This window comes from Bombus pyrosoma, linkage group LG6 (genome assembly GCF_014825855.1).
Source record: "Bombus pyrosoma isolate SC7728 linkage group LG6, ASM1482585v1, whole genome shotgun sequence".
Taxonomy (NCBI): Eukaryota; Metazoa; Arthropoda; class Insecta; order Hymenoptera; family Apidae; genus Bombus; species Bombus pyrosoma.
In genome coordinates this window covers 13,901,350-13,919,723 of record NC_057775.1, presented here as the reverse complement: position 1 = coordinate 13,919,723, position 18,374 = coordinate 13,901,350, and the positions used below count along the sequence as shown (strand labels likewise).

Here is an 18,374-nt window from a genome sequence, read left to right as displayed (position 1 = left end):
TTCAATTGCCTAGAATTTCTATTCCACAACACGAGTAAAGCATAGTTTACTTTTAATTTTCCTATCAATTTTAGTTTCTACGAAGTACAATAAAAGATCTCCAATTTCTTTGATATACAAAAAGCAAGGAAGACGAAATTACACCAAACATTTCATGAACGGCAGCGGGTTAAATAATTGAGGGAGAAAAATGAAAGGAAGGTAAGGATTCCGGAAAGGAGAAAAGAAGGATAGGCTTCCGCGTCTGCTCGAAAATACACGGCGTAGTTGAGGTTGCATGCGACAAGTGCATACTTCAAGTTACCCCGGCTGGCTTGGCAACGTCTATCCAGCCATCACCCTCGTTCGAGGGTGGAAAGACCAGTCTCATGCTCGGATATATACGGCGCGAGGCACAGGCGAAGCCGGCTTCATCGAGGTCGGCGCAATTTCGTCGGGGAAATTAAGGAAATTTTCAGCTCCGTACACCACCCGTCTAGGCGATATATATTTTCGGTCAGCTGCGGACGATTAAATCTCTCCTCGAGGAGAGTTGCAGCGGACGCGGCCTGCCTATTTTTGCAAACGATCAAAGATATTGTTGCCACGCCTTTTTTAAAAAAACACCTGCGTTTTAGTATCGTCTTGTTTGTATTGTTCGAACCGTTTTACTTTTCTATTGCTGGAATTTAGTTTGCTTACCAACGATATCGATCATATTATTTTAAGAGCTTTATTCAAACTGATTACAGGTTTGCAATATGATGTAAATAGAAGAATAGGAAGCAATAATAATAGTAAATAAAATTAGCAACAGTGTAAAAAGTGTACAGCATGTGAAAAATATGTGAAGTATAATTTAAATCGTTTCGAAAGAATATGTTGGATATCTTCTTGGTTGAATGTTTCAGGAACGTGCGATGGTTGAACATTGAGGAACGTACGAAGAAAAAATCTGGAGGCCAGACGGGTTGTTTGTGCGATTAACGGTAAACCTGATTCACAGTGAGAAGTCGCCAAGGTGCTTGGGTAAAAGAACCTACAAGGAAAATTCTTGATGAAGGATATTTAAATAGAATGCATAAAATATTACGGCAAAACTAGTGATAATAAAGGCTACATTTATAAATGAATTCTTTTAAATATTCTATTATTATATTTGTGGCGTTCGTGTTACTGTAAACATTTTTTAAAAATCAAACGTTGACGAAGGTTTCTTTTAAATTTAATATTCTTGCTACATCAAGGTAAATGGAAATCGTTATAAATTCATTCATTTACAATTCAAAACAGACGGAGATCTTGAAAAAGATTCTGGTTTAAACAAGTGATCTGCAACCAGTCCGAATTCGAGCTGTAAACGACATTCGTATTTTTCAGGGTCAACAAACTGCTACTTCTTTCAGAATTTAAGCCGCGTTCGCGCGATTGATTCAACTTCGTGGCACGATTATTCACGGCAGACATCTTCACTCGGGAGGGCGAAGAACGCAGGAGAAATTTTATTGGCTCTGTATGGCGGTTACAAGTGTATTATGCCTTCGGCACACATTGCATTGAATTCCAAATGCTATTTACCGAACTGTACATCTTTATTGCATGACAGTTCCCTCGTAAACTTGTCCCGCGAGCCGAAGTTATTGCGCCGGATATCCGATACGTCGCACTGGCGTTACGTCACCGGAGAACATCCGCGATTTTTCGTCAAACGGAACGAAAATTCCTTATTCATGGCGCATTATCAAATTTCACGACGTAATTAGCTTTTCGTTCGAACCATTCCATCGTTCTTTTTACGAGAATAAATTGCTTCACAGATAAATTGAATTATAGCCCTAAAAGAGTAATGAATTGTTCTCGAGACAAATTGAATTCTACTCAACAAAGGGTTCGATAGGAATTAGATCGGTCGGTGACTAAGTGATCAAGTTAATTACTTCGTCGTTGAAAACATCGGAGTGACTCACGATGGTGTTTTAACAAATTAACTCACGCGTCGAAATAATAGGGCGGCAGTGAGAGTTTTCGAGCAGAGCGCAAGTTAGAAATGCATACTTTGTGTGGCAGGGAAAATTTTCAGACTAATGTACGTGTGACCAAGAGCTTTCAGGGAGGATTTAAAAAGAGTTTTATACGACATTTTAATGAGTACATTATTTAGAGAGTGTCGTTTGCGGTTGTTATATAGTTATTTTGTTTGTTAGTATTATCTAGGTTTTTGGAGGATTAAAGGATCCTCGTGGGGGACGTGTATCGCGTCGGCATAAAGAAGCGGATTTCCGGGGGAACTCGGCCAGTCGTAATATTTTCTCGACACGCGATTCGTTGAACTTAAACTGCTCTGGTCGATCTAAACGCTAGGTCTCTTAATACGTACTGGCTGACCATCGCGATGCCTTAATTATCAGTGTGATATAATGATCGATGATATCTGTATATCGTAAAGTTCACTCCTCCCTTTTGTGAGTTGTGACTGGCGCATTATGTAACATAATTGTTCAAAATACCTTTTCGTGAATGCGTTTTGGAAATGAATTTCAACAAAAATGATGATCGATATTGTAGATCTATTACATAGAAACTGTATGCAAATCTTATCTTCTTCTGAAATCTCTTACGTAATAATTTACCGATTAATAATGTTAGTAAATAAACAAATTAGCTCATAGATTTCAAAAAGAAAATTTCAATAAAAGGGAACAAACATAGGGACAAATAATGTTTCAATTAAAAGTAGAATTTAATGGGATAATTTCAAATTACAATTATCAGAAGGAAAATAAATCGTTGGTGGAGTAATTCGTTCGAAGACGAACGATCTCTGGTTCTCGTGAACAGGAGGTTGGGTCTGGTTTTCACGGTGGCAGCGCACACGAACCACGCGAAACCAGAAGCACCTGTGTGGCAGCGTGTGCACGCGTGCACCGAGTTGAGATAGTTTCCAACAGGCGACACGGCCGAGTAATTAATGCGGGAATTAACCCCGGGGGTTAATGATAAGCATTAACGACTAATCACCCAGAGCGTGGTCGAGTCCCCAGACCGATACCATTCCAAGGGACTCGTCGGGTTCATTAGTGTTTGGTCGGCTTTACCAGGAGGCCCGACAGAGCTGTCCTCTATTTGTCTTACCTACCCGATGTGTCCCAGTGACTTTATCTCCGTAGCACCGGGGAAAAGCCTGATTCGTTCGACTAACTACCTGCCGCAACAACTGCCACGAATATATGTGTATAATGGTTGGTCTTCTATATTTAGAATTCTGTTTTTAGAACAAGCTTCCTTTTTTAAGTGATTCTTTTGTGCAAGTTCTGGATCCTCTTGCACAATTAGTGTTATATAACTAAGTACATAATTAGTATATAGAGTTAGTATTATTAATGAAGCTTTACACAAGTCATAAACTACGATTTATATAAATACAAAATTCTCTATCTTAACAGAGTAACGAGTTTCATAGAATTGATAAAATATTACCAATAAATTTTGCAAATTACAAGTTATTTGATCAACTTATGTCACGTAAAAAAGAGTCTGTAATCTACAATTTGTAATTTATCAGTTTACTGGTATTATTATTAAAAAAACTTTTGGTTTGTGATTTACTATGTGGCATTTAACCTGTCGTGAAGCTCGGTATTTAAGCAAAGAAAATGACGAAAATCGAACGGAATTGCCTGAACGTGCAAAAAATTATAATTATAGTATCACGGATTAATTATTGTAAAAGGCATTGAATAAAATTTAGAATTTTCATATTTTTGTAGTAAAGGAAGAAGGAAAGAATAGTCCGATTTAATGCTTTTCTGCAATAGATAAGATCCATATCACTGCCTTTAAGTAAAATATTTGTGAACCATCGAACTGGAAATTCTGTTTAGCACTGTACAATAGAACGTCAAGAGCCTGGTCTAGAGTCGGGATTTATAGCGTTTCGTGACAATAGATCTTAAGAAGCTAACACAACTTTGATCATCGTAGGACTGAATTCAGGTTATCAGATCAGGCGAGATCTATACGCATTAGTTCAATCGATATATCTTCATTCAGCCTAAGTAAATCTATCAACCTACTAGCAGATGTATAACCCCTTTGTCATATCGTTTCAAGATGATTTACAAATTACAACCTGTCTTTTCCAAGCAGTAAACAGCGACCTTTGATTTCGTAGAATTGTAAACGGCAGTTAGTTGAACTCAATTAAACTACTAGGAAGAAGATTTCTATTGATTGTCGTAATAGCTTAATCAAGCTAGTATCCCTGTCGCGGTTCTTTTCAGCTTTCTAATTATCATTAATTTTCTACGTTACTGTCACGAAATTGAATGTGACAGAAATTAATTAGTTAAGCAGTGGGTAACTATAGTTTAATAATTCGAGTGGTAACTTTTAATTTAGACAAGACAGAACTAGGGTACCAATCAGTGTAATACGCGATTATGATGCAAATTATGATTCGTAATACGTATTCCTTCTTTCATTTGAAAATCACTAATTCGAGTTAAAATGTCTGAAACTTTCTACTATCGACTGAAACTTCGCCAAGTAAGAACAAAAAGAATCTCTACCAAGGTACCCTGAACCAAACTTATTTACATCCAACAACGGCGGACATCCAGATTCCTGGAGATTTCAAAAACTTCTCAAAGCAAGCGTAACTATCTTTAACGTTTCCTCGTCGATCATTCAGGCCCGCGCCAAATCGGTTTCTCGGATAAACGATTATTCTCCAAGGGACAAATTCGTGGTGAAGAACATGGCGAAGAAACAGGGGGTAAGAAAGGTCGTAAGAAAATGTAATAAGAAGGGCGAGCGATTAGACGGTGGTAGAGCGACGCTGCGTTCGACCGTGTCTCATATAAATCTCGGCCGTGGCGCTGGGAAATTTATGATACGCCCTTCCGACTGGCTAAGTAATACATTTTCTCCGCGTCCGTAGATACGACGCTCGATTAACAAACCCCGCGACCACGCCCACGCCACCGAGTTACGATATTAACAACGCCGGAATACGATTCATTTACGCCCACCGTCCGTTTATGAATGAACCGTTTAAGATCGAACGAGTGGGATGCGGGGTCAATGGGTGTCGGGCCCGGTAGCCGCCATATTGACGCTATCTCAGTCTCCGCTGAAATATTGCTCGCTCTGGTACGACGCGAATACATTACGACTGCAAGGGTCGCAGCGGGTTGAATCGCAAACGTTCCTAGTGTTCGCCGTGGAAAATGTCAGGTAAGAAGAATTTTAATAATTGTTTCATCGACGTGAACGACGGGCTTATCTATTGTTAACGAAACGGGTTATAACTGTTTGACGTGACTGCCACGTGAATTGGAATTAGTAATTGCTTATGTCGTTTGTGGGATTGTGAAAGAGGGTTGATCGTTGTGTCGTGCGATTCAGCGAGATTAGAAGCAAGGATGAATGGATTTTTGGAATATTCTAACCTGTTATTATATGATTATGGAGACTTAATACCGCTTGATTTGAGATTTCACGAAAGAAGATTGTAATAAATTATTTTATTAAATTATTATAATTCTTGTATTAAATTATTAGTCTAAGAAAACGTAAATTGTTTTCTCAACGTAACAAGAGAAAGGTGCAGACACTTGATCTCATATATTTCACCCTTTTCGATATGACGTTGTATACTGGGAGTACGTTCAAATGAGAATTACATTGACCTAAATTCACTGCATCACAAGCCTTTCTATTTAATCTCACACTAAAGCAATAATTGTAGAACATTTCAGTCTTGTATAGCAATTAATTTCTCAACGAGATTTCTTTGACTCACTTTGCTTTATTCTGTAAAATCTATTTAACTATGAAAGACTGATGAAATTTTTGAATTTGAAAAAATTATAACGCGGAAATTAACATATTATGGTATTATTATATTAGTACAAATTTTGGTTTCACTTAGCGTGAATAATCCAGTTAGAAACTAATGACTTCTAACGAAATGATAACGATGGGATATATCGGAACGATGACGGAGAATGGAGCAAACGGTTGTTTACGCCAGTAAGCCGCCTACTAGCTAAAGCTCGTGCTTTAAATGCAACTGTGCCTGGCGTTCAGGCAACTGATCCACGCGAAGTGATTGATTGTTAACTCGAAACTTGTGGAAACTAGTGTTTCACAACAGAAATTCTCTCAGAGCGAATAGTGCAGCAAGATCTTAGTCAAAGAAACCATCACGAGAATCCAATGCTAACATTAACGAAGTAATTTGCGGTGGATAGTTAATAGTTGATAACTGAGTGAAATAGACTGATGGAAATTCGCAATGGCATTTGTAATATATCACAGAAAATATTAAATAATATTGTACTGATTTTCAGTTTGTAGAAAAATTATTTAAAAAGAATTTACATTTTATATAACGTTTCAATGGTAAACAAATTTTTGGCATAAGTTCTCAAAAATCTAAAAAGGATTCTGAAATATTTATCGACGTATCTCTCGCATTATGTAACATAATCGTTCGTCAAGTCGAAATTATTGTTAGGTTGTCAACGGCACTCGGTCTTCGTAAGGAAAATTTTACTATCAGCTCTTGACGTTTCTTATTTCTCCGACAGCTCAATCAGATTTTAATTAAATAATTAATTTTCTGAAGTTTTTGTGTTGCAAGAAATCTATCTTTTCTCATCCATCCGGATAGAATCTTAATATAGTCTTTCTTGATATATATTTTTTATTGATACATAGTCTAACTTCCGGATATCTTTCAGAATAAGCAAGTTCTTCTTCGTTAATCAATTCTCCTTTTTCTGTATTTCCACGCCGAAGGATAATCACAGTAAGAAAACGAGCGAAGAAAGTACTTAGAAAACTCTGACCATCTTTAAAGATATTTCTCAATAACCAAGAAGCTTGATCCATTCAAACGAAAGTTCACGTTTCAACTACTCCTTTCGAAGCTTTAAAAAAGTAGGTAATATAGCATTGCGAGAAGTCTGGCGGAGAAATCGTAGAAACTCCTCGAAACCTGAAGGGAAGTCGCAATCGATGATATTCGGCTGGCTGAGAGAATAAGAAGAAACGTCCGATAGGAACGATATCTTAGTTTCCACATCGTTTGACGTTTGCTGGTAAAATATAAAGGAGAACGCGGACACTGGTCGGAAAATAAAAGTCCCATATCCAGATGGTCATGGTGGAAGATGGGTGGACGAAGATATCGCAAAGGAAAAGCTCTTCTGTGCGGGACGGCCCGTTTCGGTATAAATTAAAAGTTTCTTTCTGCTGTCGCGGAGAATCGTTAATCCATCGTGTCACTATCCGGTGCAAAACTCCAGTCGTTTAACTTAGGCAACCAGTTATGGTCTATAAGTCACCGAAACTTTGCCTTTACATTTTCCAAAAGAGCCTATGAAATTTTTCCATCGTTGTTACTGCGATTTCTTTCCTTTTTCTGTCGTAGAAATATTCTTGGAGCTTTGTGCATTCTAATGTATTTTATTTAGATCTGAAATTTATGTAATCAACGAAACTCTATGATTATTCAGTTAGCGTATAAATAAGTTTTTTAATATTCTAAAGTTTCTGAAAATAAAAGAGTTTTTAAAAGAAATATAGAAACGTATTCCCGGTTGCTTACAGCCGAGTTAAATTCTAGGTAAAACGTAAGAGTATTAATCTACGATATTAATTAATTTCTTATATGTTTCTGACAGTATGTACATGATTTTCTTTGTAGTGCGTTTCTACGTTTTCAAGTTTATGTTGAACCTACAATTTACTTTACTTGTTTGTTAAACTTAAACCAAAAAGCTGAAAGAATAATTAACGTCAGTACGCAGTGGTATTTGCTATTACTGCAAGATCTGGAACTGTACACGCTAAAAGCTACAGTTATAAGCACAACGAATGTTTTCGGACACATAAGGTAAGACAACAACGGTGCATTATGTAACAACGAAAGTCGACACGTGTAAGTAGCGGATTACTAGACCAGACGATATGTACTCCAGAGACACGTCACAAACGTCCTCGAATTCATGAGAATCGATACAGATGTCACGTTTATACAATAGGATACAGATGACTCTGAACGTACAGATCTTGTTGCAAACTGCCCATTGACTGACGATTTAGACCTACATGTGTCGATAGAATGATCGTAATGATAATGGGTTTATCGAACGAGAATTGAGATGCAACTGGAATCGGAGAATAGAACAAGTGGCTACTATAGAATTTAACAGATAGATTACGGATTTTTATACAAATTCATATTTTCGAGAATACAATTAAAAAAACATAGAACCTCGGTAGAAAATTGTTTTACCCATCAATTATCATAGAAAAGATTATACTTTGGATATTACAAATTTATTTACAAATTTCTCCATACTATGTGTATTTTATTAGATCTTGCTCTTTCAAGTTTCCTACAAATACATAAAAATCTGCCGTTTAATTACGTAATAGCACAATTTTGGAGACGTCTAAATTTCATAGACAGATTTAGTAACATGTGTAATTTTACCAATTTTGAATCCTCTATATCGTATCTTGCGTGTTAAAGGTCGCTTATATTATACGCATATATTTCGCACATTATATTTCATAGGTGGAACGTCTTTCGTATGACAGTTTCTATGGATCTGGGTAACGTCTCTATCAGGTCTGCCCAATCCTCTGATGTCGGAGCTAGGTTATACGAATCCGTTTGCTTCCGTCAACATCTCCTGGGTTAATAATCATTTACATCTGCTCTCGCGTGTTTGACGTAGTCTAGATGAGATCCCGCAGGTTTGGGTTTAGTACATATCCAGTTCCTAGACTTTACGTGATCTATATCGAATTCTATGACCCTAGCAATATCTGTATCGGATTTAACGGCACGAAGCGGAGCTATATCAATTTCTACGTATCCCGAATTATCAGTATTGGATGTCATGTGCTGCCTGTACAGTTGTCTAGTGTTTGCGTCGCGTTTGACAGCTCACGGAATCGTCCACGGTAACTCGAGGATTCTAGGTCGACATAGTCCTTACTTAGAATATCTAAGAATATCTAAGCGAAGTTTACTTTCAGCCAAATATTTTATATGCATCTTCCACCGCTGCTCTTTGCGTTCCTTCCACGCTACGTTCAAACGCTCGTAACAATATGCATCTTCTCAAATATCAAATGTTAAACATCTCTCTCGAAGGAATATAAAAATATCTACGAACAAATCACTTTCATTTAACATGATACTACGCCTGTCTGACTCCCTCGTGGGAATCTCTTTCCAGAGAATCATAAACTCGCCAACCTTTCCTCTCATCTTTATGCAATCTCTTAATGTAACTATTTCGCCTGTCTTCAACATCGCAAATACCAAAACAAAGGCCTGTCTTCTTGAGCGAACGAGAGAAAGAAAGAACACAGAAGATCGATCCACGCCTATTCACGAAGTAACCAGCTACCGGTGAAATCGTCGATATTATCTCAGTGAAAGTGCGAGGAATGAGATTCTCGACGATTAGTTGAGCGCTATTTAATCAAGTCCCCGCAAATGCGCAATCGATCATAGTTAAGAAAAGGTATCATTAACATCAGGAAATTAGCAAGAAATTATTACATCTTCGATCTTGTGATCTCGTGATCTCCATACATAGTCTGTACATTTTTGCACCCTTAAATTTCCCATAAACGCACGAACATCAGGTCCTCAAGTAACAATCAAATTCGTTCTTTATTCCTCATCCAATAAACGTTTTCCAAACACATTTCACGCAATCCTAACAAACGTCCCTTCATTCCTATTTCACATCATCCGAAGTACGTAACAGCCCTTTCCTAAATCCTTTACCCTCCAAAATCTTCAGCCCGGTCTGAGTCCCGTGAACACGTTCCGAAAACTGTTTACCGTCCGGCTTCCTAAGAACCGTCGTCCAAAAAAGTCATGTCCGGGAAGATGGACGCAAAAGATGTTCGCAGAGATATGGCAGAGGCAAAAGAGATGCGAAATTGATGCAAGAGGCTGGAACGTTGAAGGGAAAACACGCGCGTGTAACACCGACCAGAAAAAAAGAGCAAGTCTCGGCTAATTAGCAATTCTTTAGGCGAGCAAAGCGAGAGCAAGAGAAAGAGGGCAGGCAACCCCTTTTAGCCACGTTTGCTTGCGATACACAAGCAGATGGAATTAATCTCTTTTTCACCCTCGACGTTATCCGGCGAAGAAAGGGCTTCACGGCCTTTTTCTAGCATCTAAACGACAACGAAGCTGCTGCTATCTACGCGATTTCATAGTGCGGAATATTACTGCGAAGCTTTACGGTGATGTAGAGCTCGCGAAATGGCGAGCGTTCCGTTTCTCCGTTTGCGATCTCGTTGAACGACATCTTGTCGTGACGTGCTAGTTGACCGGTTAGTGCCTATAATTTTTTAATCTTTTGTATGTTGCGTTTTAGGAGAATGTTCGAATCGGTGTGAAACAAGAGAAGAACGCATAATGTCTGAGAGTCATTTTGTTGAATTATAACACTAATTTCGTAAATAGATGCGTATTGCTTTGATTTTTGCGTAGGTAGTTCAAGTCAAATTCCTTGCTGCATCTGTTTCCTACGTTTTCACGTGCTTCATTCCAATCCTGCCGCTAATTCCAGTACAGAGAAGCAAAGACTATTGAACGATTTCCATATATATCAAGCTTGCATGCACGTCTACCTCGAGCAACGTGCCATCCCATAGATAAATCGTTATTATCCATCGTTAGAAATAACTCACGATAGTAATAATAAATCACAATACTTCTTCTTAGGCTTCTATCGAATCTTCTGAAAATTTAATTTATCTCAAGCGAAGAACCTTGGTGAAAAGTAAAGTCACAAGACAACAAAAGAGAATGCAGCAACGATAGAGAGAAACTAAACTGAAGAGGAAGAACGAGGAACGGGAAATGTAAGAAAGCGTGAAAAGGGGTTGTGTGACGAAAAAAGGAGCAGAATAATAGAGATTGGACAGACGATAAGCAAATCCATATCAATCATGATTAACTCGTTCCATGGTGAGCTGATTTACACGATCCTTGAGGATGCTTGCTTCTCGATGGCTATTTGTAAAGGATCGACGCATCAAATTCTAAGCTTTTGCATTATTGCGTCGCGTAACAGCCAGTTCGACGCGTCGTGAAAGGCTTTATCCAACCGTGGCTTTATCCAACCGTGCCTTTCTGAGATAAAGCCACTCTTTCTTTCTGCTTCGATGTAGCAAGGAGTTGACCTGGTCTTGAAAAGAAGCCGTGCGCTAGCACGGAGAATGCAATGTCGAACAATGCGAACGGAGAATGCGATGCTCGCGAGAAACGTTATGTGTACCTTGCTACGCGCTGATCGCGGATTATGCTACTGCTCTATGAATTTTTTTCCCCGAGAATGTCGACTTTGTTGAAAGTCGAGTATCGTGTTCTTCAGAAGAATAAATACGGAAGAATGGCTGCTTCAATCGATTGTACAATGTTTTATCGCAGAGACTAATATTTGTCGTTCGTAGAATTAATTATAAAGTTCTTTGTGAATTGCACCGTCTGAAGGAAATGAAAATATGTTGCGTTACTATGGTAAATTGCAATTTCGTAAAGATGCTATCTTTACAGATTGAAATGTTTCTGTCGAACGAAAACATTATTATTCATAAAACGTATTCTACGTAAAAGAAACGTGGATAATTTGTCGCACTTTTTATCATACTATTCAACACTATCAATTAAATCCTAATTCGAACAAGTGTTTAATATTAATTGTTTGCACACAGTTCCACTTACAGTTAATTTGCCAGCACTCGGTGTTCGATAATACAGTCGTTTATTTCCAACAAATCATCAAATTCACTAACGAACTTACCATTCCGTAAAATTACCCTTTCGAACAAACGTTACAATTTTCCGACAAAAAAAAAAAAAGAAGAAAAAACGCTGTTAAAAAGCAAAATTTGCTTGCACAAAAAAAAAGTTATCAGCGATCAGTAGTTTCGCTGTTTATCTCGGACAAAAAATCGCGACACGCGTATATCGATGTCAGCGGTGAGATGGTCTCGAGTTAATGTTCATGGCATCATTGTTCGGTTCTCTCATTGTCGTTCGTCGAGAGTTCATGAAAAGAGGACGAATTTCGCGTAAAACTGCATTCGTTAGCCTATCGATGAAGCCTTAATAGCCAACGCGGCCGATATTTTGCACGCGAAACTGCATGGACCGCTCGTTGTTTCGGATTATCGATACTTCGACTAACAGATTTTCATATAATGGGAAATTCCGATAAGCGATGCATCGATAATTGCGATCCCACCGCGATATCGTGGATGAAAAAGCTTTTTCCCGCAGGTTACGCGAGGCGAAACGCGCGAACAAAAAGGAAATGGAAAACAAAATAAAAGTAAGAAAAATACAAAGGGCAAAAATAGGTACGCCGTGTTTTTGTTGTATTTTAATTCTGTAGTGTGGTTCGTGTACATTTCGCGAAACATTGGGTGTACGATAAAGCCCGCGTGCATCGCGTGTCTCGTGGACGAAATTTGAACGCGTGGTCGCGGCCGGTGTAAAATTTTTATCATGGTCTACCTCGGAACGTAGCGAATGCATGAAAATTTTTGATACGCGCTTTGTTCCGTTTCTCTCTGTCTGTTTTTCTTCGCGCTGTGTTGAATTTTGGATTTTTAACGTGCACGTTTACTTGCACAACGTATCAACGACCATAGAATTTTCTCGTTACGTAGATTCAGCAAAACGAAATTTTTGGTACGATTTCATTTTTACCATTAGCCTCGATCGATCAGAGATCCATTAAATACAGAAGAATCGCAACACGTTTCAATAAATCAGCCTCTTAGAAACCAAATTAAATATGTATTTAGTTGCATAAGTTTATTTATTAAAAGACTGATGACATAAATAACAGCAAATTGCAAGATAAGCGTCCAAAATAATTTCAATCTATAAAGTTGATCAACATGGTTTGTGAACGACTCGAATATAGAACTTATACCCAAGACGATCTTTTCAAAGTGCAAATCATCCTCGGCTCCCGCTAGATTTAAATGTTAAGTATTAGATCCGAGTTCTCGATCGTTCGCGCAAACGGCTAGATTTTTTAATTTATGTGCATCGTAGAAATCGTGGAAGCAAGTAGCGTTCCTTTCACGCTTGTTTGCCCATTTTAAGCATCACGCGAACGAAATCTCGCAATAAATTTAATTTGTCAGTCGATCGTTAATCCGCGACAGGAGGATGCTTGACACCACATCCCATATCCTGCATCGTGAAGTATCGCAGTCTCCGATCGCAGCTTGCTACTCTTAATCGGATGCTCTTTCAGCGCTCGCTTTACAAATTACACGCAAGCTACACCAGATATTCGTCTTTGAAATGTAAATTAAGGATTAATGCGCGCATTGGTTAACGCGATGTTCCGCGCGTAAAAATCCTATATTTTCCACAGATTGGCAACTGGTCTCGTATTACGATGTTACGTAGAGCGATGAAAAGATTTTAGGTTAATGAGAAGTCACGAGAGAAAAGTGTTATATACAAGAAGAAAGATGTTTTTGACTCCGTAGCGTACAGCTTCTATAAGAAAACTCGTAGATATCTTTCATAATATTATGCTTGTGACACATTTTGAGACATTAGTATTATAATGATACATAGTTATTACGATTATATTGGTAAATTCTAAAAAAATCCGAAAATATACACTATAGGAGAAAGTTGAGATAAAACTTCTGGCAATATGCAACTGCTATAATTAATTTGTAATAAGATAGTTTCTTATCAATGATAAGCAAGAATCTTTTCTTTCTCTCTATTTCCGAATAGTAAGTGCACTTTGCAATCAGTAAACCATTACGCTAAATTCTCCAAGTTCTACATTCTGTTATTACAAATTCTACACCTCCCTTCTACACGGAATTTCCCAACTGAGCAATTCGCATTCCACCAATTCCCTCTGTTCTCCCTATCGATTTTCGATCCGTCTGGCAACCACTGACAGACCTAAATATCTTTTCATTTCCGATATCCACACTCATCTCATCGTCGCCAATTTTCAGTCGTTCTAATGAACGGAAATCTTATTTCGAATAGCAACCTAAACGAATCTATTGGTATTCAAACTGCTCGATCGTTTCTTTCACAATTTTCTTTGATTCATCGAGAAATTTCTACGATTTCTAACTTTCTCCCTTGCGATTTCTACAATAAAATGCCATATAGCTTTTTATACTGAAAACAAAATTCGGTCAAACTTTTCCGGATAACTGTTTCGCCTCTGAATATACAAAAGACACGATACCGGAGGAACGTGAAATTATAGATTTCGAGATGAGTTTAATTCTCGCAACGGCTGTTGAAATCGAAACGGACGTCGTTCATATCCGGCGCAATAAGAAATTTCTCAATTACAGGAAGCTAGGAGACGTAACTAGGACGAGCGACAAACCAAGAAAACCGGTAGCCCCGCGAACGAACGAACGAACGAACGAACGAACGTGCCGGGAAAACGGCTCGGTTAATGAAACGAAATGAAAGTATCGCAATTTAATGGAAATCGACGAAACGAAGGCGTGCACTTCGTATTAAAACCTATGAATAATTCAAAAACCACCCGACCAGGGCATGAGTGTCCTTTTTGCATCTGAACGGTCGCCGCGTCTTAAGCGGCTTGAGATGAAGAACGAGATTGCTTTTTTAATAATAAACCGCAGTGGTCTTTACGACGGTGAAGCTTAATAGGCAATGATTGATAATACCGAACGAAATCTATCTGACGGCCTGCTCGTAATTCGTCTAAAATCGTGGACAGAGGGCAAAAAAGTTTCGCTCGAAAAGAGAATTAAAAATGGAAGAAAGATTAAAAAGAAGGAATATGAAAAAAGACGTCGAACGAGAAATTACGAAAGCGTATCACGATTATCGAGAATCGAGTAAGTTGGACACGTCGATATAACGAGTCTTACCCTGCTACCCTGGACGCGCGATATATCATGCGTGTAATTATAAGCGCAACCGCGTGGTTCGACCCGGCGAACCAGTTTTTTCAATGTGCGCTTTGCATTTTAAATTACACACCAGAATCCGGCCGATTTTTTCGAAAAATCGAACCCCTTCTCGCGAGACTCGCGGTACCAAGCACATATGCACACTTGTCATCGAGTTACGCCTAACGCGAATTGATATCACTCGCCGATAAAGCTAGATATAAACAGATAATAAATCAATATCTGGACGGAGAGTAGTTCTGTTGAGAATTTTGCGTGGTTCCTTTTTTTTCCCTCAGATCTTTGCTCGAGATTCGCTTCCAGGGATCTTTTTCGACGACAGTAAATTATCGGTAGGCAATAATCTTGTCGATAGGCTTGTTTAATAAATCTTGATCCGATCGAGCTACCAGGTCAACTTTAATTAACACTTTCGTTAATCGTTAGTCGTGCTAGTAAATCTTAGTATTTTTTACGCATTCGAGGATATTATATTCAATTTAATTGAGTGGGAAATTTTTATCCGAATTCCTATCGCCGTAACGTATATACACGATGTTCAGAAGTTTCGATTAACGCGTTCTGTTCGCGCGAATCTTCAATCTTAGAGTGCCATCGCGAATACAAAATTCTTGAAAATAAAAATTCCAACGACTTATAAAGCACCGGCGTTGAGCCTACAATCGCCAAACCAATTCTTCCATCAACCGCTGTCCATAACTCACGGAATTCATTTAACCGTGTACCGAACGTTGCACCGGAAACTAAATTGCACCGATACGAGGGCAGTAATCGACTATATTGTAGCGTTTGTCTTCTCTCGAAAAGAAACGATTTAAGTGGCACGTCTCTGCGATAAATCATTCTGCATGCGGTGCTGCATCTGGTTCAGAGCGAATCTTGCCCGTTTATCTGTCGGACGATCGGGCCTTGGAAAAAAAATATTTCATACGAGACAAACTGTGCCTTCTCGAAGGTCCTGTGGCCATTTTAATGGTTACGCCAAGCGGTCGTCTGTTTTTCACAGAAAGGAACACGTACCGAAAGAACCGAGATTCCGTGTATTCAATTTTACGAGGCTGTAAGTTTCGTTACGCTCGATCGCGATGATCTGGGACGTGGATGTTTTGCTTTAATCCTCACGAAGTTCAAATTAATCGCAAGAGCCAAGTGAAAAGCGAAGTGTAACTAACAATACAGATTCTTTACAAAAAAATTAATTAAATCTATAGGATAACATATTTCCATGTGAAACTTGTATGAACTTGACGGTCAGCTAAATTCATTGAAAAAATATTTCGCGACGATTAATAAATAACACCACCTGTAAGATCCCACGTGTTATAATTAAGTTTATTTATCTCTCTAAAATTGTGATATAGAAAATCATATTATACGGAGGAAAATAAAGGAAGTGGAAAATACACGAGGAGAAGAGAGGAAGGATGCAGGCAAAGGGTCGCCGATTGTGGACTGAATTACACGGCACTTAAAACCAAGTTCGAACACGAGATCTGCATACCACGATGACGCCGCGGACGTACGCAAACTGCGAACCGGAACCGACTGCGCAGTCAACACGATAGGCCTATCAGAAAGTTATGCTCGCATACACGTCAACAGGAACACGCGCTTTTAGTCTTTGCATTTACGTTATCGGGTGGCGCGGCGAGCTCGTTGTTTTTTCCATCCTCGAGAAATGGAAAGGTTTGGCTCACGTATTCTGGTAAAGTGACGAGGCGAAAGCGGCCCCGAGTTTTTGGCGCCTCGTTTATTACGCTCGATGCTTACCTTGCGTTCTTGCCGCGCGATTGTTTTTATTAGAAGCCGCGCCACGGGATTGTATATTGTTTTAACGGCCGCGTTTTTGGCCAGAGTATTGGCGGTGCACGGAATGAAATGCGAAATGAGGAAAAAGAGAAATGAAGTTGCTGGGTTTAATAAAATGTCGCCTCCGAATAAGCGATCTTGTGGACTTAATGATCTACTCTATGCGACTCAATTTATGATAGAAAATGTTTCATTGATATACCTGTTTACCTCAATTATTATGCTATGTATATTTTAGATTCTGATTATGAAGATGAAATTATGAGGGTATACTAATTTGCTACGATATTGATATTGATATAATATGTAGTATTTGGTAAATATTTGACTATAATTAGAATATTGATCGCGTTAATAATTCAGTTAATAACGTATGAATGCAAGAGGTACTTTTTAATAAGAATAGTTGAAGTTATCTGTACCAAGGAAAATATTTTTATTGTAATTCCTATTACAAAATTTCGAACGTATTATTCTGCGTATTATTCCGTTGGAATTATTGTAATTTATTACGTAAGTGTCTGTACATATTATCCTAGGAATTTTGGCGAGACAATGATGCAGAGACAGTAACCCAGAAGCAGGAAACATCATTGGAAACCGTAACTGTTGTAGGGATGATTAATACGTACTTAATATGCTTTTTTATACTCTCTTAATACAATTACCTTTAATATAGTGATTTCATGTAACAGAAAAGATAATGTTTTACTACACTACAATTATATTTTCTTTCATTAGTTGCTACAATATTCCCAGAAATGATAAGCCAAAGCAATTTATGAAAACATAAACGAGACCAGACTAAGTTAACTTTCTACCAACGTATTACTCCGCAGTAACTTCATCTCTCACTCGAAACACGAAACACTGCCAGACGTGAAATTACGTAAAAGCCCAAAGTTTTCCCTTTCTCCTCATACATCTTCCACAAATGCAACTTTTAACGTCAATAATATCTCAAACACCAATTATATAACATTCCCCATTTTTCCCCACTTTAACACGCCATTTATATTGCCTTTCATCGACTAAAATTTACTCGAACAACCGCTACGCTTTGCGAAACGATCTCGAGTAATTAATGTTCCATTCCCGTGTAATATATTTCTAACTCCTATTTCGCAACAGCGAAGAAAAAAGCGATTTTGCGATGAAATGCAGCGAGAAAGCCAGAGCTGGGCTGGGACGTTGTTCTTTTTTTCTCTCTTTCGGTGAATGTAAACACGGAGGCAACAGGGATGTAGCCACCCCCATAAATAGACGCGTGGTAACGTGGCGCACGGTACGATGAAACAGGAGTGAGTTGTAAAATGTGAAGGCGTTTAAAAGTGTGACCGAGCTAGTTACGAGGATCGAGATAACCGGCCAAACTTCATCGTATATCACGGTGGGCCATTTATCAGCGAGATTTACATAAACTGATGGCGGTTCGCGACCGGAGGATTTTAATTAAAACGATGATGCCCTTAATTTCACCCGGGCTAAAGTGCATATCCGCCGTGAAGTGGCCGTGCGCCTGCATAACTTCGCGTACTTTATTACGCCTATCTCAAACGTCTGCAAGATCGATGACTATCGAC

General features: G+C 38.6%; 1 protein-coding gene and 1 long non-coding RNA gene across 13 annotated transcripts in view; one reads left to right on the top strand and one right to left on the bottom strand.

The window, feature by feature from the left end:
* Positions 1-1,047, top strand: part of LOC122568654 — a 72,215-nt gene extending 71,168 nt beyond the window's left edge. Inside the window, exon 3 of the long non-coding RNA XR_006317170.1 lies at positions 891-1,047. This is a non-coding gene — a long non-coding RNA (uncharacterized LOC122568654). The remainder of the gene's footprint in view (positions 1-890) is intronic.
* Positions 1-18,374, bottom strand: part of LOC122568651 (fat-like cadherin-related tumor suppressor homolog) — a 496,717-nt gene that overhangs the window by 225,220 nt on the left and 253,123 nt on the right. The window lies entirely within an intron of this gene.